At 41.4% G+C, this 24,072-nt stretch overlaps 2 pseudogenes; both read left to right on the top strand.

Moving 5' to 3' along the window:
• The first annotated feature begins 127 nt into the window (after positions 1-127).
• Positions 128-8,428, top strand: LOC117149699 (annotated as a pseudogene).
• An 8,604-nt stretch (positions 8,429-17,032) lies between these two features.
• Positions 17,033-22,670, top strand: LOC117149700 (annotated as a pseudogene).
• The last annotated feature ends 1,402 nt before the right edge of the window (positions 22,671-24,072 follow it).

A 24,072-nucleotide genomic window follows, 5' to 3' on the forward strand; every position in this document is an offset into this window, starting at 1 on the left:
GTTGGTTCGTTAAATGGATAAAAAATAACTTTGCTTACAAGAACTATTGGAACTATTTATAACGAATTTAATTGATTGTTTTATCATTTATAAATAAAGAATTTATGGCAAAATATAGTTATATATACAACCTCAACTCATATGGGACTACCCCCTGATTTAAGCATATTAATTAGGGGAGGAAAGAAACTAACAAGGATTTTCTTAGTAGCGGCGAGCGAAAAGAAAACAGTTCAGCACTAAGTCACTTTGTCTATATGGCAAATGTGAGATGCAGTGTATGGAGCGTCAATATTCTAGTATGAGAATTAATGATTTAAGTCCTTCTTAAATGAGGCCATTTACCCATAGAGGTGCCAGGCCGTATAACGTTAATGATTACTAGATGATGTTTCCAAAGAGTCGTGTTGCTTGATAGTGCAGCACTAAGTGGGTGGTAAACCTCCATCTAAACTAAATATAACCATGAGACCGATAGTAAACAAGTACCGTGAGGGAAAGTTGAAAGAACTCTGAATAGAGAGTTAAACAGTACGTGAAACTGCTTAGAGGTTAAGCCCGATGAACCTGAATATCCGTTATGGAAAATTCATCATTAAAATTGTAATATTTAAATAATATTATTAAGAATAATGTGCATTTTTTCCATATAAGACATTGTAATCTATTAGCATATCCCAAATTTATCATAAATATAACTTATAGTTTATTCCAATTAAATTGCTTGCATTTTAACACAGAATAAATGTTATTAATTTGATAAAGTGCTGATAGATTTATATTATTACAGAGCGTTAATTTTTCGGAATTATATAATGGCATAATTATCATTGATTTTTGTGTTTATTATATGCTCTTGTATGATTAACAATGCGAAAGATTCAGGATACCTTCGGGACCGTCTTGAAACACGGACCAAGGAGTCTAACATATGTGCAAGTTATTGGATGTAAACCTAATAGCGTAATTAACTTGACTAATAATGGGATTAGTTTTTTAGCTATTATAGCTAATTAACACAATCCCGGGGCGTTCTATATAGTTATGTATAATGTATATTTATATTATTTATGCCTCTAACTGGAACGTACCTTGAGCATATATGCTGTGACCCGAAAGATGGTGAACTATACTTGATCAGGTTGAAGTCAGGGGAAACCTGATGGAAGACCGAAACAGTTCTGACGTGCAAATCGATTGTCAGAATTGAGTATAGGGGCGAAAGACCAATCGAACCATCTAGTAGCTGGTTCCTTCCGAAGTTTCCCTCAGGATAGCTGGTGCATTTAATATTATATAAAATAATCTTATCTGGTAAGCGAATGATTAGAGGCCTTAGGGTCGAAACGATCTTAACCTATTCTCAAACTTTAAATGGGTAAGAACCTTAACTTTCTTGATATGAAGTTCAAGGTTATATATAATGTGCCCAGTGGGCCACTTTTGGTAAGCAGAACTGGCGCTGTGGGATGAACCAAACGTAATGTTACGGTGCCCAAATTAACAACTCATGCCAGATACCATGAAAGGCGTTGGTTGCTTAAAACAGCAGGACGGTGATCATGGAAGTCGAAATCCGCTAAGGAGTGTGTAACAACTCACCTGCCGAAGCAACTAGCCTTAAAATGGATGGCGCTTAAGTTGTATACCTATACATTACCGCTAAAGTAGATGATTTATATTACTTGTGATATAAATTTTGAAACTTTAGTGAGTAGGAAGGTACAATGGTATGCGTAGAAGTGTTTGGCGTAAGCCTGCATGGAGCTGCCATTGGTACAGATCTTGGTGGTAGTAGCAAATAATCGAATGAGACCTTGGAGGATGAAGTGGAGAAGGGTTTCGTGTGAACAGTGGTTGATCACGAGTTAGTCGGTCCTAAGTTCAAGGCGAAAGCCGAAAATTTTCAAGTAAAACAAAAATGCCTAACTATATAACAAGCGAATATAATACATTGGAATAATTTTGAACGAAGGGAATACGGTTCCAATTCCGTAACCTGTTGAGTATCCGTTTGTTATTAAATATGGGCCTCGTGCTCATCCTGCAACAGGAACGACCATAAAGAAGCCGTCGAGAGATATCGGAAGAGTTTTCTTTTCTGTTTTATAGCCGTACTACCATGGAAGTCTTTCGCAGAGAGATATGGTAGATGGGCTAGAAGAGCATGACATATACTGTTGTGTCGATATTTTCTCTCGGACCTTGAAAATTTATGGTGGGGACACGCAAACTTCTCAACAGGCCGTACCAATATCCGCAGCTGGTCTCCAAGGTGAAGAGTCTCTAGTCGATAGAATAATGTAGGTAAGGGAAGTCGGCAAATTAGATCCGTAACTTCGGGATAAGGATTGGCTCTGAAGATTGAGATAGTCGGCTTGATTGGGAACAATAACATGGTTTATGTTCTCGTTCTGGGTAAATAGAGTTTCTAGCATTTATGTTAGTTACTTGTTCCCGGATAGTTTAGTTACGTAGCCAATTGTGGAACTTTCTTGCTAAAATTTTTAAGAATACTATTTGGGTTAAACCAATTAGTTCTTATCAATTATAACGATTATCAATTAACAATCAATTCAGAACTGGCACGGACTTGGGGAATCCGACTGTCTAATTAAAACAAAGCATTGTGATGGCCCTAGCGGGTGTTGACACAATGTGATTTCTGCCCAGTGCTCTGAATGTCAAAGTGAAGAAATTCAAGTAAGCGGGTACGGCGGAGTAACTTACTCTCTTAGGGATCTGGGGTAATTGCGAGAGGGGGAGTATTTTCTGTAATTCTAGTCATATATATGGTGTGCGGAAGGGAATTTTATCTGTAACTCAAGTTTCTTTATCAATCGACTAAAACCTCCTGTGTGGTCCCGGTATGCTAAACTTGTTTAGCAGCTAATTTAGCGGAAAACTTTTCCGATGGGTTGGTTCCAGAGGAAATTTATTCATATTGGAATACAATAGAAATACGGCCTCGGATGAATTTACAATCTGATGCGACCGACCCTCCGTGGACACCTTCCCGGGACCAATGAACCAACGCAGCGCTACTCTATCTAGGGTTCCTGCACAGATGGGCCGGTCCTTTAACAGCAAGAGAGACTCGGTGTTCACATGCGATCTCGGCACCCAGACGAACTTGATGAAGAACGTCGACGTGTCGAGATAAAGGCAAGGTGGAGTGAGGAAGAGAAGTGGATGATGGCGAGAAAGGAGGTTGAGCTCACAGCAAATGGACATAAACACATAAACAAGCAACTAGCGGTGTATTTTGCAAACCGCAGCGTCGAAGCCATCAAAAAGCTAAGACAGAGGGGCGATTATAAGGAGAAAATAGAGCAGATAAGAGGGCAATCAGCTCGCGTCCCGGAAGTTGCTAATCTAACCATAAGGCGCCGCCCTAGTAGAAGTGAGCAAAACCACCAAGTAACAACATCAGAAACAACTCCAATCACTCCCTTCGAACAGTCGAACAGGGAAATTTTGCGGACACTGCGTGGGTATAGCCCCGTAGAATGCCATTCCAAATGGAGAGCCCAAGAGCTACAAACGATCATTGACAGGGCAGAGCTCGAGGGAAAGGAAACCACTCTCCAATGCTTATCGCTATATCTCCTAGGAATTTTTCCGGCACAGGGTGTACGACACACGCTGACGAGACCTCCTCGGAGACCTCGAAATAGGAGAGAAGCAGAAGGCAACAGTATGCTGTCACCCAGCGCAACTGGGATAAGCATAAAGGAAGATGCATTAAGTCCTTGCTAAATGGAACTGATGAGTCGGTAATGCCAAGCCAAGAAGTAATGGTTCCCTACTGGAGAGAAGTAATGACTCAGCCTAGCCCAAGCTCTTGCAGTGGAGAAGTGATACAAATGGATCACTCGCTTGAGAGGGTTTGGTCTGCTATTACGGAGCATGACCTTAGGGCATCAAGAATCTCATTATCTTCATCTCCGGGGCCTGACGGGATAACTCCAAAAACAGCCAGGGAGGTGCCGTCAGGTATTATGCTACGAATAATGAACCTAATTCTATGGTGCGGCAATCTACCACACTCTATCCGACTGGCCAGAACTGTCTTCATCCCGAAGACGGTGACGGCGAAGCGACCGCAAGACTTTCGTCCAATATCGGTGCCTTCAGTCCTGGTAAGACAGCTAAATGCAATATTAGCAACCCGGTTGAACTCATCAATCAATTGGGACCCGCGCCAGCGGGCTTCTTACCTACCGACGGATGTGCCGATAATGCGACGATAGTTGACTTAGTCTTGAGGCATAGCCATAAGCACTTTAGATCTTGCTACATCGCAAATTTAGATGTAAGCAAGGCATTCGATTCTCTATCGCATGCATCTATATATGACACCTTACGTGCTTATGGTGCGCCAAAGGGCTTCGTTGACTACGTACAGAATACGTACGAGGGTGGCGGTACCAGTCTCAATGGGGACGGTTGGAGTTCAGAGGAATTCGTCCTGCTAGAGGAGTGAAGCAGGGTGACCCTTTGTCTCCTATTCTATTTAACTTGGTAATGGACAGGTTACTTAGAAACCTACCCAGCGAAATTGGTGCCAGAGTCGGAAATGCCATTACTAACGCGGCCGCGTTTGCAGATGATTTGGTACTATTTGCTGAAACTCGAATGGGACTTCAAGTATTGTTGGACAGAACGTTGGATTTTCTATCTCTCGTCGGCCTCAAACTTAATGCCGACAAATGTTTTACCGTTGGCATTAAGGGCCAGCCGAAACAGAAGTGTACCGTGCTAGAGGCACAGAGCTTTTACGTAGGCTCAAGAGAGATTCCATCATTGAAGCGAACGGACGAGTGGAAGTACTTAGGCATCAACTTCACTGCAACTGGGAGGGTTCGATGCAATCCGGCCGAGGACATTGGTCCAAAGCTACAAAGATTGACAAAGGCCCCCCTCAAACCACAACAGAGGATGTTCGCCCTAAGGACTGTCCTTATCCCACAGCTCTATCACAAGTTAGCCCTTGGGAGTGTGGCGATAGGCGTCCTACGAAAAACTGACAAACTAATACGATACTATGTGCGAAGATGGCTAAATCTTCCGCTGGATGTGCCGATAGCATTCATTCACGCACCCCCAAAAAGTGGAGGTCTCGGAATTCCATCACTTAGATGGGTAGCTCCAATGTTAAGGCTAAGACGTTTGAGTAATATTAAATGGCCTCACCTCACGCAAAACGAGGTAGCCAGCTCTTTCCTCGAAGCCGAAAAACAACGGGCCCGAGATAGATTATTTGCAGAACAACATGAATTGTTATCGCGTCCGGCAATAGAAAAATATTGGGCGAACAAATTGTACCTCTCAGTTGATGGCAGCGGACTCCGTGAAGCGGGCCATTGGGGACCGCAACACGGGTGGGTTAATCAACCCACGCGTTTACTAACAGGAAAGGAATATATAGACGGTATTCGTCTGCGGATAAATGCCCTACCACGAAGTCTCGTACTACAAGGGGAAGGCACGAATTGGAACGACAGTGTCGTGCAGGATGTGACGCTCCCGAAACAACAAACCATATAATGCAAAAATGTTACCGATCGCATGGGAGGCGCGTAGCTAGACACAACTGCGTAGTAAATCGAATCAAGCGGGGACTTGAGGAGAGAGGCTGCGCGGTCATTGTTGAACCAAGTCTGCAGTGCGAATCCGGCCTTAATAAACCGGACCTGGTGGCACTACGACAAAATCACATTGATGTGATCGACATACAAATTGTGACAGACGGACACTCTATGGATGATGCGCACCAGCGCAAAATCAATAGATACGACAGACCGGACATACGAACTGAATTGCGTCGCAGATTCGAAGCCGCAGGTGACATTGAATTCCATTCTGCCACCCTGAACTGGAGGGGGATCTGGAGTGGTCAATCCGTTAAAAGATTGATAGCGAAGGGTCTCCTCAGCAAATGTGATAGTCATATCATTAGCGTCCAGGTTATGAGAGGCAGTCTCGGTTGTTTTAAACAGTTCATGTACCTGAGCGGGTTTTCCCGAGATTGGACTTAGCTAAAACGTTTGGTTCAAAACATTTGCTTGCTGTCTTGGCATAACATCAATAAAGGCATAAACATCGCAAATAATGGTAATATATAAATGGCTATGAGGATGGTTTTAGTACGTAGGCGTTGCGGAACTTCGGTTCAGCAATGAATCGTGCATGCTAGGAAACTGAAGTGTTGACAGACCTAGTATCTTTCGATAGATTTCCATACCTCCGCGATCAAAAAAAAAAAAAATAGCCAAATGCCTCGTCATCTAATTAGTGACGCGCATGAATGGATTAACGACCTGCTGACAGGTCACGGGTCGTTTAACGCATTTTTGCAAGGGAGAGCCCTCAGCGATACCACTGCTTGCGCTTGTGGAGATCCATATGAGGACTGGATGCACATATTGTGCGCTTGCCCCCTATATGCAGATTTGCGGAACCTCGATGGACTTGGAGTGCAGCGCCTTGGCGAAAACTGGACCTTCGATAGAATCCTGGAAGATCAACAGAGGACTCAACGGCTGGCAGTGTTTGCAGACGAAGTGTTCCGTAGGAGGAGGGGTGTTTAGCCCAACAACTTCGCCGTGTGGTTAGCGGGCGAGAATACTTCCACAGTCCGCTATTGCTTGTCGTAAGAGGCGACTAATATAGCCATAGGTCCCTCTAACCCTGCTTGTCGGAGCAAAAGGAGGAGGCCCACCGAGCCTCTCTTTCGGTACCACGGGTTGTGCAGCTATCCAAGACTGCACATTGAGGTAGGCCCCCTGGTGGGAGTATCGTGGTGGCTGTGGTTGGTACCCATATCGCGGGTAGAGCCTTCGTGTTCGACGTTTGAGTTACGGTGCTAGTTGCGCAAAACTCGGGTGCTGTGACCCAGAGATCAGTAGAGATTTTAGGTAGATCTCGCTCCTCAGCAAGGGGGAGTGCTTGCCCGGCAAGCAAGTACTCGAATTGCTACCGGGGTGGTCGCTATGTACATAGCTATAGCTTCTAGTCCGGGACGCTTGTCTGGCATATCCAGACACATACACCATGTTGATACATGCACCACTTGTGGGTGTTCAGGGTGTCGTGGTTGTAATCCCTTCAGTGTGGAACACGCCACGTAAAACAAGTTCGGAGAGATCTGAAAAGTCGTCGTCGTCGTGTCCCTATCTACTATCTAGCGAAACCACAGCCAAGGGAACGGGCTTGGAATAATTAGCGGGGAAAGAAGACCCTTTTGAGCTTGACTCTAATCTGGCAGTGTAAGGAGACATAAGAGGTGTAGAATAAGTGGGAGTTATTAGACCTCGGTTTGGTATCGTCAATGAAATACCACTACTCTTATTGTTTCCTTACTTACTTGATTAAATGGAACGTGTATCATTTCCTAGCCATTATACGGATATATTTATTATATCTTATGGTATTGGGTTTTGATGCAAGCTTCTTGATCAAAGTATCACGAGTTTATTATATAATCGCAAACAAATTCTTTAATAAAACGATGCATTTATGTATTTTTGATTTGAAAATTTGGTATAACTCCAATTACTCAGGAATGATCCAATTCAAGGACATTGCCAGGTAGGGAGTTTGACTGGGGCGGTACATCTCTCAAATAATAACGGAGGTGTCCCAAGGCCAGCTCAGTGCGGACAGAAACCACACATAGAGCAAAAGGGCAAATGCTGACTTGATCTCGGTGTTCAGTACACACAGGGACAGCAAAAGCTCGGCCTATCGATCCTTTTGGTTTAAAGAGTTTTTAACAAGAGGTGTCAGAAAAGTTACCATAGGGATAACTGGCTTGTGGCGGCCAAGCGTTCATAGCGACGTCGCTTTTTGATCCTTCGATGTCGGCTCTTCCTATCATTGTGAAGCAAAATTCACCAAGCGTTGGATTGTTCACCCATGCAAGGGAACGTGAGCTGGGTTTAGACCGTCGTGAGACAGGTTAGTTTTACCCTACTAATGACAAAACGTTGTTGCGACAGCATTCCTGCGTAGTACGAGAGGAACCGCAGGTACGGACCAATGGCACAATACTTGTTCGAGCGAACAGTGGTATGACGCTACGTCCGTTGGATTATGCCTGAACGCCTCTAAGGTCGTATCCGTGCTGGACTGCAATGATAAATAAGGGGCAATTTGCATTGTATGGCTTCTAAACCATTTAAAGTTTATAATTTATTTTATAAACGACAATGGATGTGATGCCAATGTAATTTGTAACATAGTAAATTAGGAGGATCTTCGATCACCTGATGCCGCGCTAGTTACATATAAAAGCATTATTTAATACAATGACAAAGCCTAGAATCAATTGTAAACGACTTTTGTAACAGGCAAGGTGTTGTAAGTGGTTGAGCAGCTGCCATACTGCGATCCACTGAAGCTTATCCTTTGCTTGATGATTCGATAAATAAATGATTTTTCCTGTAGCCAAACAAACACCTCGTCATCAATTTAGTGACGCATATGATATTGTCCCTATCATATAATTTTTGATATAAAGACTTTAAAGAATTATATCAAGTTGCCAAATACCTCGTCATCAATTTAGTGACGCATATGATATTGTCCCTATCGTATAATTTTTGATATAAAGACTTTAAAGAATTCTATCACGTTGCCAAATACCTCGTCATCAATTTAGTGACGCATATGATATTGTCCCTATCATATAATTAATATAAAGACTTTAATGAATTGTGTCAAGTTGCCAAACACCTCGTCATCAATTTAGTGACGCATATGATATTGTCCCTATCATATAATTTTTGATATAAAAACTTTAAAGAATTGTATCAAGTTGCCAAATACCTCGTCATCAATTTAGTGACGCATATGATATTGTCCCTATCATATAATTAATATAAAGACTTTAATGAATTGTGTCAAGTTGCCAAACACCTCGTCATCAATTTAGTGACGCATATGATATTGTCCCTATCATATAATTTTTGATATAAAAACTTTAAAGAATTGTATCAAGTTGCCAAATACCTCGTCATCAATTTAGTGACGCATATGATATTGTCTCTATCATATAATTAATATAAAGACTTTAATGAATTGTGTCAAGTTGCCAAACACCTCGTCATCAATTTAGTGACGCATATGATATTGTCCCTATCATATAATTTTTGATATAAAGACTTTAAAGAATTCTATCAAGTTGCCAAATACCTCGTCATCAATTTAGTGACGCATATGATATTGTCTCTATCATATAATTAATATAAAGACTTTAATGATTTGTGTCACGTTGCCAAACACCTCGTCATCAATTTAGTTTTTTTTTTTTTTTTTTTTTTTTTTTTTGTGTATCTGTTTTATTTATTTAAAATCTGTCCTAATGGACAATAATTAAATTTTATGTGGGGGAACATTGACATACGGGGAGTACTTAAAATGTACTTGGGTAGGGGTTACAAATTTACATTAATGTTGCGTGAGGTCAAGCGGGTGCGTTCTCTGCAGACGTCTTGTGGATTGACTGTTGTCTAACAGATTGATGGCCAGGTGGTTGGGGTGATTCTCCAGTCTTCTGGCGTATCTCTCACTGAGTCGGTAGATCTCGTCTTCCACCCAGGGAATTCCGAGCTCCTCGTGGATGGCAGTATTCTCGTGATAGGGATGGGCGTTGGAGACTATTCTCAAGCATCGGTTCTGGAATTGCTGGATCTTTCTTCTGTTTGAAGCACTTGTGGTGCCCCACAGCTGGATTCCATAAGTCCATATTGGCTTGAGAATAGTCTTGTAGACAAGCAGCTTCGTTTTGTCCCTCAGCTTGGAACTTTTCCCAACAAGCCAGTGGAGTTGCTTAAGGCGTATGTTGGCCTGGGTACGCTTCCTATCAATGTGAGGGCCCCATGTCAGCCTTCTATCCAGTGTAAGCCCTAGGTATTTGGAGGTGCTGGTAGTGGGGATCGTGTCGCCGTCAAGAGTGACCGGAGGGCATTCTCCTCTGCGCAGGGAAAATGTTGTATGGGAGGATTTTTCGGCGTTAACCGCAATATTCCATCGTTTTAGCCATGGATTCAAAGCATCCAGTTGCCTCTGGATGATGGCTGAAGCTCCATCTGGATTAGTAGCGGTGGCGAGGAACGCGGTGTCGTCGGCATAGGTGGCTATTGTGAGGTGACGGGAGGGTATTATAGGAAGGTCTGCTGTGAAGAGGGTGTAGAGGATGGGACCAAGGACGCTGCCTTGAGGTACTCCGGCTCTTATGGGCCTTGGCGTGCTGGATGAGGATCCGCAACGCACTTGGAATTCTCTTCCTTCGGTGTAAGATTTGAGTAGAGCGTAGTGGGAACTGGGAAGGTGGGACTTGAGTTTGTGGAGGAGACCGGAATGCCACACTCTGTCAAACGCCTGCTTGACATCGAGGAAGACGGCCGAACAGTATCTTTTCTTCTCGAATGCATCGAGGATTCTTGATACGAGCCGGTGGCATTGTTCGGGTGTTCCATGAGATCGCCTGAATCCAAACTGGTGATCCGGGATCAAACCAGCCTCGTCCAGTACTGGCAACACTCTGCGCAGAAATACTCTTTCGAGTATTTTGGAGAGTATTGCCAGCAAACTAATCGGTCTATATGAGGCAAGATTGGCTTCAGGTTTTCCGGGTTTAAGGATGAGGATGACTTCTGCACGTTTCCATGATCTCGGGAAGTACCCTAGTGAGAAGCAGCTGTTGAAGATGTTAGCCAACATCTGGGAGCAAGGAGGAGGCATAATTTTGAGGGAAGTGGCGTCGATACGATCCAGTCCGGGGGATTTGCTGGCCTTTAGGGAGGCGATCTCCTGCGCAACCTCTTCAGGGGTGACGGGCTCTATCGGCAAGCTGGGTGGAGATGGACTCTCAAGGAACCTGGTGGTGGCAGCACGCTCTTCACCAGTGCATCTGTTGAATGGGGTGAATGCGTTCTGGAGGTGATCTGCGAATGCTTCTGCTCTTTCGTCATCGGAACGGCACCAAGAGCCATCCGCTTTGCGCACTGGCGACGCCTTTTTTGCAGGCCTCCTGATGTGGCGCGTGACATGCCACAGATTGTGTTGCGGGTCACCAGGTTCCAGCTCTTCAAGGAATCGATTGAATGAGATCTGCCGTAGTGTGCAAAGCTTGACCTTAAGCTCCTTGCTGGCTCTGTTGAGTGCCGCTTTATCCCTTGGGTTGCGCGAGGAGAACCAAATACGTCTGAGGCGCCTCTTCTCCGCCACGAAGGCCGCAATCTCTGGAGACCAAAGGTGGAGATCTCGCTCAGGTGTTCTCGGGGTAGTTGGAGGAGGAGTGTTGGCGAACTTAGCCGCATTGTGCATTTCCTCAGTGAGTGTATTAATCGCCGCATCAATGTCTCTTGGGGAGGAAAGAGGAGGATCCAGGTCCAGGGAGGATAGCATCCAGAAGGTAAATTTGGAGGAGTCGGTATGCTTCCCGGTGAAGCATGGCTTGTCCTATGCCTTTGGAGATGGCAAAATCCAAGAGGTCGGGAGACAAGGCAGGGTTAGTAGGCCAGTGGGTTGGCTCACCAGTGGAGTGGCAATTCAGTCTTCTGCTCTGCACGAACTTGTGGAGCGTTCTGCCTTTGGGGTTGATGGAGCGGGACCCCCACCAAGAGTGTTTGGCGTTAAAGTCACCGGCTGCTATGAATCGAGGACCAAAGGACTCGAAAAGCTCTTGTAAGCGAGTCTCGGTGACTGAGTGTCTGGGGGGAAGTAGACCGCTCCAATGGTGATGTCCCCCTGAAGGCTGGAGATTCGAGCCAGGGCACACTGGGCCCATTCCTCCTGGAACGCAGGTAGCTCCGTGTACTGGATACCACTCCTGATGAGCATGGCTGCTCCTCCGCGCGCTCTGCCAGATGGATGGTTGGCGAGTAAAACATCATAGCCGCTGATGTTGTAGTGGGATCGTGGACAAAAATGGGTTTCGGATACAAGGAGTATGTCAATCGCTTCCGTTTTTATAAGGTATTCTACCTCGGCTCTGCTCCTCTGCAGGCCGTTAGCATTCCAAATGACTATGTTCAGGCTTATTTCCATGATTTGGCATTGAGGATGGAAGCAATAAGCTGCGTCATTTGGGAGAACATTTTCTCCATCATACTTTCAACCATTCCTTGAAAACGGGGAAAAGATTTGTTCCAGGTTATTGGATTGCGGAGCTTCGGGTGGGGTTTGGCGGTTTTGGTTGGGATCGGATTGCTGTGGTACATGAGTAGCCTTGAGCGCGTCTTTATAGCTCATGTTGGAGATGTTTGGGATCTGGATGGTGCTGGGCTTGCTGGTGGGTGTGGCCGGTCTGGGTTTAGGGGCTTGCTGTGCCTTGGCCTTCTTGTAGGCAGGGCATCCTCTGTATGAAGCGGGGTGGTCAGCTTGGCAGTGAAGGCAGCATGCCTTCTCATCCTCCTTCTTAGTGCAAGTCCTGGAGTCGTGTTGGCCACCACATTTCACGCATCGGTGCTCGAGGAAGCAGTAGCGCTGGGTATGTCCAAACCCTTGGCATCTAAAGCACTGAGGCACGTCGTTGAATTTACGGGGAGGCTCGATGGTGACGACCGACCTGCACAGTCTCCTGATTTGGTAGACCTCCTTGTTGTTACTGGCGGGTTCCATGTTGGCGAAAAATAACCCGAGTGGCTCCTTGGTTTTCCTACCAATAGGATTATGCAGGTCTCTGACCTTATGCCCTAGTCTTTCAAGTTCCTCTTGAATCTCGTCACGATCGGCGGTGTGGTGTAATCCCTTGATTACGACTCTGTATGCCCTCTCATCTTTGGGCTGGAACGTGCGATGCCTTTTGTTCTGGGAAACCAGGTGCCTACGAAGCTCGGAGTAAGACTCCTTGTCAGGCATCATTACACGCACGTTGTTGCGTTCCGATTTGTATGTGAAGTCTTTGCTGGGACCCACGAGAGTCGTAATCATCTTGATCAGAGCAGAAATGTTGGTCACGTCCGGGATGAATATCGGGGGTGGCTTGAAAGTCCTCGGGGTAGGCTTGGGTTTGTCCGGGGTTTTGTTGGCAGCGGGTACAGGTTCTTCGTCTGAGGCGGCTTGGTCGTCGTCGTCATTGTCTTCCTCATCGCTCGAGAGGATGGCAAACTGGTTGTTTGCTAACCTACGACGCGAAGCTGCGCTGGTGCTGGGCGTGACGTCTAGTTCCTCCATTTGGGGCTTGCGCGCAGGCTTGCGCTTGACCTCACCGGGCTCCGAATGCGAGGTGCTGGAGTCGCTGCTAGTGCTGGGCTCCCTTGCTCTTAGGGCCTTCTTGCAGGGCGTAGATTTGCCTGGCTTGATGACACGCGGGGGGGCCTGCCAATCCATGGTGTAGGGTGATGGGTAGAAGGGGGGGGGGGGGGGGGGGGGGGGGGGGGGGGGGGAGCTGGGTACAGTTGGTCGGAGAACAAACCACTGCACGTGGCTGCTGCTGTGTTAAAGTTGCTTAACTATGCGCTTGATGTAAACAACCAGATAACACGCACGCTCGAGTGTGCGTTAGTGTTGGTGCGAGTCCGTTAGGCACGCGAGCTGAACCAATCAGAGCGCGCGGCGATATCTCGCGACGCGGTGACCGGTATGCGAATAACGGAGGTAACGAAATACGAAAAAAGCGAAACAATTTCTTGCTTGCGGTCCGCAGGCACGTCTGCACTCGTTGAGTGTTCGATCGCGACTGATCAATTTAGTGACGCATATGATATTGTCCCTATCATATAATTAATATAAAGACTTTAATGAATTGTGTCAAGTTGCCAAACACCTCGTCATCAATTTAGTGACGCATATGATATTGTCCCTATCATATAATTTTTGATATAAAAACTTTAAAGAATTGTATCAAGTTGCCAAATACCTCGTCATCAATTTAGTGACGCATATGATATTGTCTCTATCATATAATTAATATAAAGACTTTAATGAATTGTGTCAAGTTGCCAAACACCTCGTCATCAATTTAGTGACGCATATGATATTGTCCCTATCATATAATTTTTGATATAAAAACTTTAAAGAATTGTATCAAGTTGCCAAATACCTCGTCATCAATTTAGTGACGCATATGATATTGTCCCTATCATATAATTAATATAAAGACTTTAATGAATTGTGTCAAGTTGCCAAACACCTCGTCATCAATTTAGTGACGCATATGATATTGTCCCTATCATATAATTTTTGATATAAAAACTTTAAAGAATTGTATCAAGTTGCCAAATACCTCGTCATCAATTTAGTGACGCATATGATATTGTCCCTATCATATAATTAATATAAAGACTTTAAAGAATTGTATCAAGTTGCCAAATACCTCGTCATCAATTTAGTGACGCATATGATATTGTCCCTATCATATAATTAATATAAAGACTTTTTAAAGAATTGTATCAAGTTGCCAAACACCTCGTCATCAACTACTATATTATGGTTGCGCCGACCTCTCATATTGTATTCTCTTATGTCTTCATAGGATTTTGGCAATTATACGAGTAAATTAAATAATATACATATGAAAATGATTAATTATTATATGTATAAGGGAAAAAATGCTGAAATATTCCCATATTATCTTAGTATTATATGGTAGAGGAAAGACCGTTGCCGACCTCTGATATTGTTCAAAACTTATGTATTTATTTGATTTTGGCAATTATATGAGTAAATTAAATAATATACATATAAAATTATTAAATATTATATGTATAAATGTATAAGGGAAAAAATGATGAAATATTCCCATATTATCTTAGTATTATAGAGGAAAGACCGTTGCTGACCTCTGATATTGTTCAAAACTTATGTATTTATATGATTTTGGCAATTATATGAGTAAATTAAATAATATACATATGAAAATTATTAATTATTATATGTATAGGGGAAAAAATGCTGAAATATTCCCACATTCTCTTAGTATTATAGAGAAAAGCCATTATAGTGAGAGGGTATAGTAGTGTAAACGACCGGAATTACGACAGAGGGTTCAAAAACTACTATAGGTAGGCAGTGGTTGCCGACCTCTCATATTGTTCAAAACTTATGTATTCATATGATTTTGGCAATTATATGAGTAAATTAAATAATATACATATGAAAATTATTAATTATTATATGTATAGGGGAAAAAATGCTGAAATATTCCCACATTCTCTTAGTATTATAGAGAAAAGCCATTATAGTGAGAGGGTATAGTAGTGTAAACGACCGGAATTACGACAGAGGGTTCAAAAACTACTATAGGTAGGCAGTGGTTGCCGACCTCTCATATTGTTCAAAACTTATGTATATTCATATGATTTTGGCAATTATATGAGTAAATTAAATAATATACATATGAAAATTATTAATTATTATATGTATAAGGGAAAAAATGCTGAAAATATCCCACATTCTCTTAGTATAATAGAGAAAAGCCATTATAGTGAGAGGGTATAGTAGTGTAAACGACCGGAATTACGACAGAGGGTTCAAAAACTACTATAGGTAGGCAGTGGTTGCCGACCTCTCATATTGTTCAAAACTTATGTATTCATATGATTTTGGCAATAATATGAGTAAATTAAATAATATACATATGAAAATGATTAATTATTATATGTATAAGGGAAAAAATGCTGAAAATATCCCACATTCTCTTAGTATTATAGAGAAAAGCCATTATAGTGAGAGGGTATAGTAGTGTAAACGACCGGAATTACGACAGAGGGTTCAAAAACTACTATAGGTAGGCAGTGGTTGCCGACCTCTCATATTGTTCAAAACTTATGTATTCATATGATTTTGGCAATAATATGAGTAAATTAAATAATATACATATGAAAATGATTAATTATTATATGTATAAGGGAAAAAATGCTGAAAATATCCCACATTCTCTTAGTATTATAGAGAAAAGCCATTATAGTGAGAGGGTATAGTAGTGTAAACGACCGGAATTACGACAGAGGGTTCAAAAACTACTATAGGTAGGCAGTGGTTGCCGACCTCTCATATTGTTCAAAACTTATGTATTCATATGATTTTGGCAATAATATGAGTAAATTAAATAATATACATATGAAAATGATTAATTATTATATGTATAAGGGAAAAAATGCTGAAAATATCCCACATTCTCTTAGTATTATAGAGAAAAGCCATTATAGTGAGAGGGTATAGTAGTGTAAACGACCGGAATTACGACAGAGGGTTCAAAAACTACTATAGGTAGGCAGTGGTTGCCGACCTCTCATATTGTTCAAAACTTATGTATTCATATGATTTTGGCAATAATATGAGTAAATTCAATAATATACATATGAAAATGATTAATTATTATATGTATAAGGGAAAAAATAATCATATTATATATGAATAATGGAAAAAAAATGAAATGTTCCTATAATCTCTTAATATATAAGAGAATAGCCCGTATGTTGGGTGGCAAACGGAAATGAAAATACCCGCTTTGAGGACAGCGGGTTCAAAAACTACTATAGGTAGGCAGTGGTTGCCGACCTCCCGCATTATTCGAAATATTTATTTCGGATTATGTTTATATTGGTTACATACAATAAAGTATATTATTATCCGTACAAATTTGTTTCTCAGTTCTATAGAACACGGGACTTGGCTCCGCGGATAATAGGAATATACGCTTTATAGATAATATCGTTGAAACAAAAGTCAAGTTTCTATTATATATAGAATAACAAATCGTTTCCATATATTATCGTTAATTTTTGGAGGCAGGCAAATATTAATTTATTACCTGCCGTATAGTTGGATTATTATATCGTTACGGTATAATACAAATATGGATTCTTATGAAAGAAATATAAAATTATATATTAAATGTGGAAATATTATCATATGCGCTTGGTTTTATGTTATATATTACCAGAGATATATATGAAAAGAGATAAATTTTAAATTTATCTTCAAAATGCAAATGATTTAACTTAATATTTATATTGGTTAAACAAAATTGTACATGTGTGGATACAATAATTATGTATGTTGGAAATAAAATGATATTTTATAATGAAATATGTATGTATAATAAGATAAAATTATAGAAATATATATATTACAATAATTAGATGAAATTCTTGTTATATTGGTAAAACAAGTATAAATTAAAAATGAAAATATGGATTACGAATGCTATATAAAAATGGCCGTAATCGAATGGATTTTTTACTTATATATTTAAAATTTTACCCAAAGGCGAAATATTGAATTTTATTCAATATAATAAAAATCATGGAATTATATAAAGTGAAAAATCTATATATCTATATATCTATTATATTGCTTATTTCGATTCAAAATATATGAATGGAATATGAAGGAAAAACATTATTCTGGTTGATCCTGCCAGTAGTTATATGCTTGTCTCAAAGATTAAGCCATGCATGTCTAAGTACACACGAATTAAAAGTGAAACCGCAAAAGGCTCATTATATCAGTTATGGTTCCTTAGATCGTTAACAGTTACTTGGATAACTGTGGTAATTCTAGAGCTAATACATGCAATTAAAACATGAACCTTAAGGGACATGTGCTTTTATTAGGCTAAAACCAAGCGATCGCAAGATCGTTATATTGGTTGAACTCTAGATAACATGCAGATCGTATGGTCTTGTACCGACGACAGATCTTTCAAATGTCTGCCCTATCAACTTTTAATGGTAGTATCTAGGACTACCATGGTTGCAACGGGTAACGGGGAATCAGGGTTCGATTCCGGAGAGGGAGCCTGAGAAACGGCTACCACATCTAAGGAAGGCAGCAGGCGCGTAAATTACCCACTCCCAGCTCGGGGAGGTAGTGACGAAAAATAACAATACAGGACTCATATCCGAGGCCCTGTAATTGGAATGAGTACACTTTAAATCCTTTAACAAGGACCAATTGGAGGGCAAGTAGCTGGTTCCTTCCGAAGTTTCCCTCAGGATAGCTGGTGCTATCTTATCTGGTAAAGCGAATGATTAGAGGCCTTAGGGTCGAAACGATCTTTACCTATTCTCAAACTTTAAATGGGTAAGAACCTTAACTTTCTTGATATGAAGTTCAAGGTTATGATATAATGTGCCCAGTGGGCCGCTTTTGGTAAGCAGAACTGGCGCTGTGGGATGAACCAAACGTAATGTTACGGTGCCCAAATTAACAACTCATGCAGATACCATGAAAGGCGTTGGTTGCTTAAAACAGCAGGACGGTGATCATGGAAGTCGAAATCCGCTAAGGAGTGTGTAACAACTCACCTGCCGAAGCAACTAGCCCTTAAAATGGATGGCGCTTAAGTTGTATACCTATACATTACCGCTAAAGTAGATGATTTATATTACTTGTGATATAAATTTTGAAACTTTAGTGAGTAGGAAGGTACAATGGTATGCGTAGAAGTGTTTGGCGTAAGCCTGCATGGAGCTGCCATTGGTACAGATCTTGGTGGTAGTAGCAAATAATCGAATGAGACCTTGGAGGACTGAAGTGGAGAAGGGTTTCGTGTGAACAGTGGTTGATCACGAGTTAGTCGGTCCTAAGTTCAAGGCGAAAGCCGAAAATTTTCAAGTAAAACAAAAATGCCTAACTATATAAACAAAGCGAATATAATACACTTGAATAATTTTGAACGAAAGGGAATACGGTTCCAATTCCGTAACCTGTTGAGTATCCGTTTGTTATTAAATATGGGCCTCGTGCTCATCCTGGCAACAGGAACGACCATAAAGAAGCCGTCGAGAGATATCGGAAGAGTTTTCTTTTCTGTTTTATAGCCGTACTACCATGGAAGTCTTTCGCAGAGAGATATGGTAGATGGGCTAGAAGAGCATGACATATACTGTTGTGTCGATATTTTCTCCTCGGACCTTGAAAATTTATGGTGGGGACACGCAAACTTCTCAACAGGCCGTACCAATATCCGCAGCTGGTCTCCAAGGTGAAGAGTCTCTAGTCGATAGAATAATGTAGGTAAGGGAAGTCGGCAAATTAGATCCGTAACTTCGGGATAAGGATTGGCTCTGAAGATTGAGATAGTCGGGCTTGATTGGGAAACAATAACATGGTTTATGTGCTCGTTCTGGGTAAATAGAGTTTCTAGCATTTATGTTAGTTACTTGTTCCCCGGATAGTTTAGTTACGTAGCCAATTGTGGAACTTTCTTGCTAAAATTTTTATGAATACTATTTGGGTTAAACCAATTAGTTCTTATCAATTATAACGATTATCAATTAACAATCAATTCAGAACTGGCACGGACTTGGGGAATCCGACTGTCTAATTAAAACAAAGCATTGTGATGGCCCTAGCGGGTGTTGACACAATGTGATTTCTGCCCAGTGCTCTGAATGTCAAAGTGAAGAAATTCAAGTAAGCGCGGGTCAACGGCGGGAGTAACTATGACTCTCTATCGCATGCATCTATATATGACACCTTACGTGCTTATGGTGCGCCAAAGGGCTTCGTTGACTACGTACAGAATACGTACGAGGGTGGCGGTACCAGTCTCAATGGGGACGGTTGGAGTTCAGAGGAATTCGTCCCTGCTAGAGGAGTGAAGCAGGGTGACCCTTTGTCTCCTATTCTATTTAACTTGGTAATGGACAGGTTACTTAGAAACCTACCCAGCGAAATTGGTGCCAGAGTCGGAAATGCCATTACTAACGCGGCCGCGTTTGCAGATGATTTGGTACTATTTGCTGAAACTCGAATGGGACTTCAAGTATTGTTGGACAGAACGTTGGATTTTCTATCTCTCGTCGGCCTCAAACTTAATGCCGACAAATGTTTTACCGTTGGCATTAAGGGCCAGCCGAAACAGAAGTGTACCGTGCTAGAGGCACAGAGCTTTTACGTAGGCTCAAGAGAGATTCCATCATTGAAGCGAACGGACGAGTGGAAGTACTTAGGCATCAACTTCACTGCAACTGGGAGGGTTCGATGCAATCCGGCCGAGGACATTGGTCCAAAGCTACAAAGATTGACAAAGGCCCCCCTCAAACCACAACAGAGGATGTTCGCCCTAAGGACTGTCCTTATCCCACAGCTCTATCACAAGTTAGCCCTTGGAGTGTGGCGATAGGCGTCCTACGAAAAACTGACAAACTAATACGATACTATGTGCGAAGATGGCTAAATCTTCCGCTGGATGTGCCGATAGCATTCATTCACGCAGCCCCAAAAAGTGGAGGTCTCGGAATTCCATCACTTAGATGGGTAGCTCCAATGTTAAGGCTAAGACGTTTGAGTAACATTAAATGGCCTCACCTCACGCAAAACGAGGTAGCCAGCTCTTTCCTCGAAGCCGAAAAACAACGGGCCCGAGATAGATTATTTGCAGAACAACATGAATTGTTATCGCGTCCGGCAATAGAAAAATATTGGGCGAACAAATTGTACCTCTCAGTTGATGGCAGCGGACTCCGTGAAGCGGGCCATTGGGGACCGCAACACGGGTGGGTTAATCAACCCACGCGTTTACTAACAGGAAAGGAATATATAGACGGTATTCGTCTGCGGATAAATGCCCTACCCACGAAGTCTCGTACTACAAGGGGAAGGCACGAATTGGAACGACAGTGTCGTGCAGGATGTGACGCTCCCGAAACAACAAACCATATAATGCAAAAATGTTACCGATCGCATGGGAGGCGCGTAGCTAGACACAACTGCGTAGTAAATCGAATCAAGCGGGGACTTGAGGAGAGAGGCTGCGCGGTCATTGTTGAACCAAGTCTGCAGTGCGAATCCGGCCTTAATAAACCGGACCTGGTGGCACTACGACAAAATCACATTGATGTGATCGACATACAAATTGTGACAGACGGACACTCTATGGATGATGCGCACCAGCGCAAAATCAATAGATACGACAGACCGGACATACGAACTGAATTGCGTCGCAGATTCGAAGCCGCAGGTGACATTGAATTCCATTCTGCCACCCTGAACTGGAGGGGGATCTGGAGTGGTCAATCCGTTAAAAGATTGATAGCGAAGGGTCTCCTCAGCAAATATGATAGTCATATCATTAGCGTCCAGGTTATGAGAGGCAGTCTCGGTTGTTTTAAACAGTTCATGTACCTGAGCGGGTTTTCCCGAGATTGGACTTAGCTAAAACGTTTGGTTCAAAACATTTGCTTGCTGTCTTGGCATAACATCAATAAAGGCATAAACATCGCAAATAATGGTAATATATAAATGGCTATGAGGATGGTTTTAGTACGTAGGCGTTGCGGAACTTCGGTTCAGCAATGAATCGTGCATGCTAGGAAACTGAAGTGTTGACAGACCTAGTATCTTTCGATAGATTTCCATACCTCCGCGATCAAAAAAAAAAAAAAAAAAATAGCCAAATGCCTCGTCATCTAATTAGTGACGCGCATGAATGGATTAACGAGATTCCTACTGTCCCTATCTACTATCTAGCGAAACCACAGCCAAGGGAACGGGCTTGGAATAATTAGCGGGGAAAGAAGACCCTTTTGAGCTTGACTCTAATCTGGCAGTGTAAGGAGACATAAGAGGTGTAGAATAAGTGGGAGATATTAGACCTCGGTTTGGTATCGTCAATGAAATACCACTACTCTTATTGTTTCCTTACTTACTTGATTAAATGGAACGTGTATCATTTCCTAGCCATTATACGGATATATTTATTATATCTTATGGTATTGGGTTTTGATGCAAGCTTCTTGATCAAAGTATCACGAGTTTGTTATATAATCGCAAACAAATTCTTTAATAAAACGATGCATTTATGTATTTTTGATTTGAAAATTTGGTATAACTCCAATTACTCAGGTATGATCCAATTCAAGGACATTGCCAGGTAGGGAGTTTGACTGGGGCGGTACATCTCTCAAATAATAACGGAGGTGTCCCAAGGCCAGCTCAGTGCGGACAGAAACCACACATAGAGCAAAAGGGCAAATGCTGACTTGATCTCGGTGTTCAGTACACACAGGGACAGCAAAAGCTCGGCCTATCGATCCTTTTGGTTTAAAGAGTTTTTAACAAGAGGTGTCAGAAAAAGTTACCATAGGGATAACTGGCTTGTGGCGGCCAAGCGTTCATAGCGACGTCGCTTTTTGATCCTTCGATGTCGGCTCTTCCTATCATTGTGAAGCAAATTCACCAAGCGTTGGATTGTTCACCCATGCAAGGGAACGTGAGCTGGGTTTAGACCGTCGTGAGACAGGTTAGTTTTACCCTACTAATGACAAAACGTTGTTGCGACAGCATTCCTGCGTAGTACGAGAGGAACCGCAGGTACGGGACCAATGGCACAATACTTGTTCGAGCGAACAGTGGTATGACGCTACGTCCGTTGGATTATGCCTGAACGCCTCTAAGGTCGTATCCGTGCTGGACTGCAATGATAAATAAGGGGCAATTTGCATTGTATGGCTTCTAAACCATTTAAAGTTTATAATTTATTTTATAAACGACAATGGATGTGATGCCAATGTAATTTGTAACATAGTAAATTAGGAGGATCTTCGATCACCTGATGCCGCGCTAGTTACATATAAAAGCATTATTTAATACAATGACAAAGCCTAGAATCAATTGTAACGACTTTTGTAACAGGCAAGGTGTTGTAAGTGGTTGAGCAGCTGCCATACTGCGATCCACTGAAGCTTATCCTTTGCTTGATGATTCGATAAATAAATGATTTTTCCTGTAGCCAAACAAACACCTCGTCATCAATTTAGTGACGCATATGATATTGTCCCTATCATAATATATTTTTGATATAAAAAATGATCTTTAAAGAATTATATCAAGTTGCCAAATACCTCGTCATCAATTTAGTGACGCATATGATATTGTCCCTATCGTATAATTTTTGATATAAAGACTTTAAAAGAATTCTATATCAACGTTGCCAATACCTCGTCATCAATTTAGTGACGCATATGATATTGTCCCTACATATAATTAATATAAAGACTTTAATGATTGTGTCAAGTTGCCAAACACCTCGTCATCAATTTAGTGACGCATATGATATTGTCCCTATCATATAATTTTGATATAAAAACTTTAAAGAATTGTATCAAGTTGCCAAATACCTCGTCATCAATTTAGTGACGCATATGATATTGTCCCTATCATATAATTAATATAAAGACTTTAATGAATTGTGTCAAGTTGCCAAACACCTCGTCATCAATTTAGTGACGCATATGATATTGTCCCTATCAATATAATTTTTTGATATAAAAACTTTAAAGAATTGTATCAAGTTGCCAAATACCTCGTCATCAATTAGTGACGCATATGATATTGTCCCTATCATATAATTTAATATAAAGACTTTAATGAATTGTGTCAAGTTGCCCAAACACTCGTCATCAATTTAGTGACGCATATGATATTGTCCCTATCATATAAATTTTTGATATAAAAACTTTAAAGAATTGTATCAAGTTTGCCAAATACCTCGTCATCAATTTAGTGACGCATATGATATTGTCTCTATCATATAATTAATATAAAGACTTTAATGATTTGTGTCACGTTGCCAAAACACCTCGTCATCAATTAGTGACGCATATGATATTGTCCTATCATATAATTAATATAAAGACTTTTTAAAGAATTGTATCAAGTTGCCAAACACCTCGTCATCAACTACTATATTATGGTTGCGCCGACCTCTCATATTGTATTCTCTTATGTCTTCATAGGATTTTGGCAATTATACGAGTAAATTAAATAATATACATATGAAAATGATTAATTATTATATGTATAAGGGAAAAATGCTGAAATATTCCCATATTATCTTAGTATTATAGAGGAAAGACGTTGCCGACCTCTGATATTGTTCAAAACTTATGTATTTATTTGATTTTGGCAATTATATGAGTAAATTAAATAATATACATATAAAATGATTAAATATTATATGTATAAATGTATAAGGGAAAAAATGATGAAATATTCCCATATTATCTTAGTATTATAGAGGAAAGACCGTGCTGACCTCTGATATTGTTCAAAACTTATGTATTATATGATTTTGGCAATTATATGAGTAAATTAAATAATATACATATG

The sequence above is a fragment of the Drosophila mauritiana genome, unplaced genomic scaffold (assembly GCF_004382145.1).
Source record: "Drosophila mauritiana strain mau12 unplaced genomic scaffold, ASM438214v1 U_290, whole genome shotgun sequence".
Classification (NCBI taxonomy): Eukaryota; Metazoa; Arthropoda; class Insecta; order Diptera; family Drosophilidae; genus Drosophila; species Drosophila mauritiana.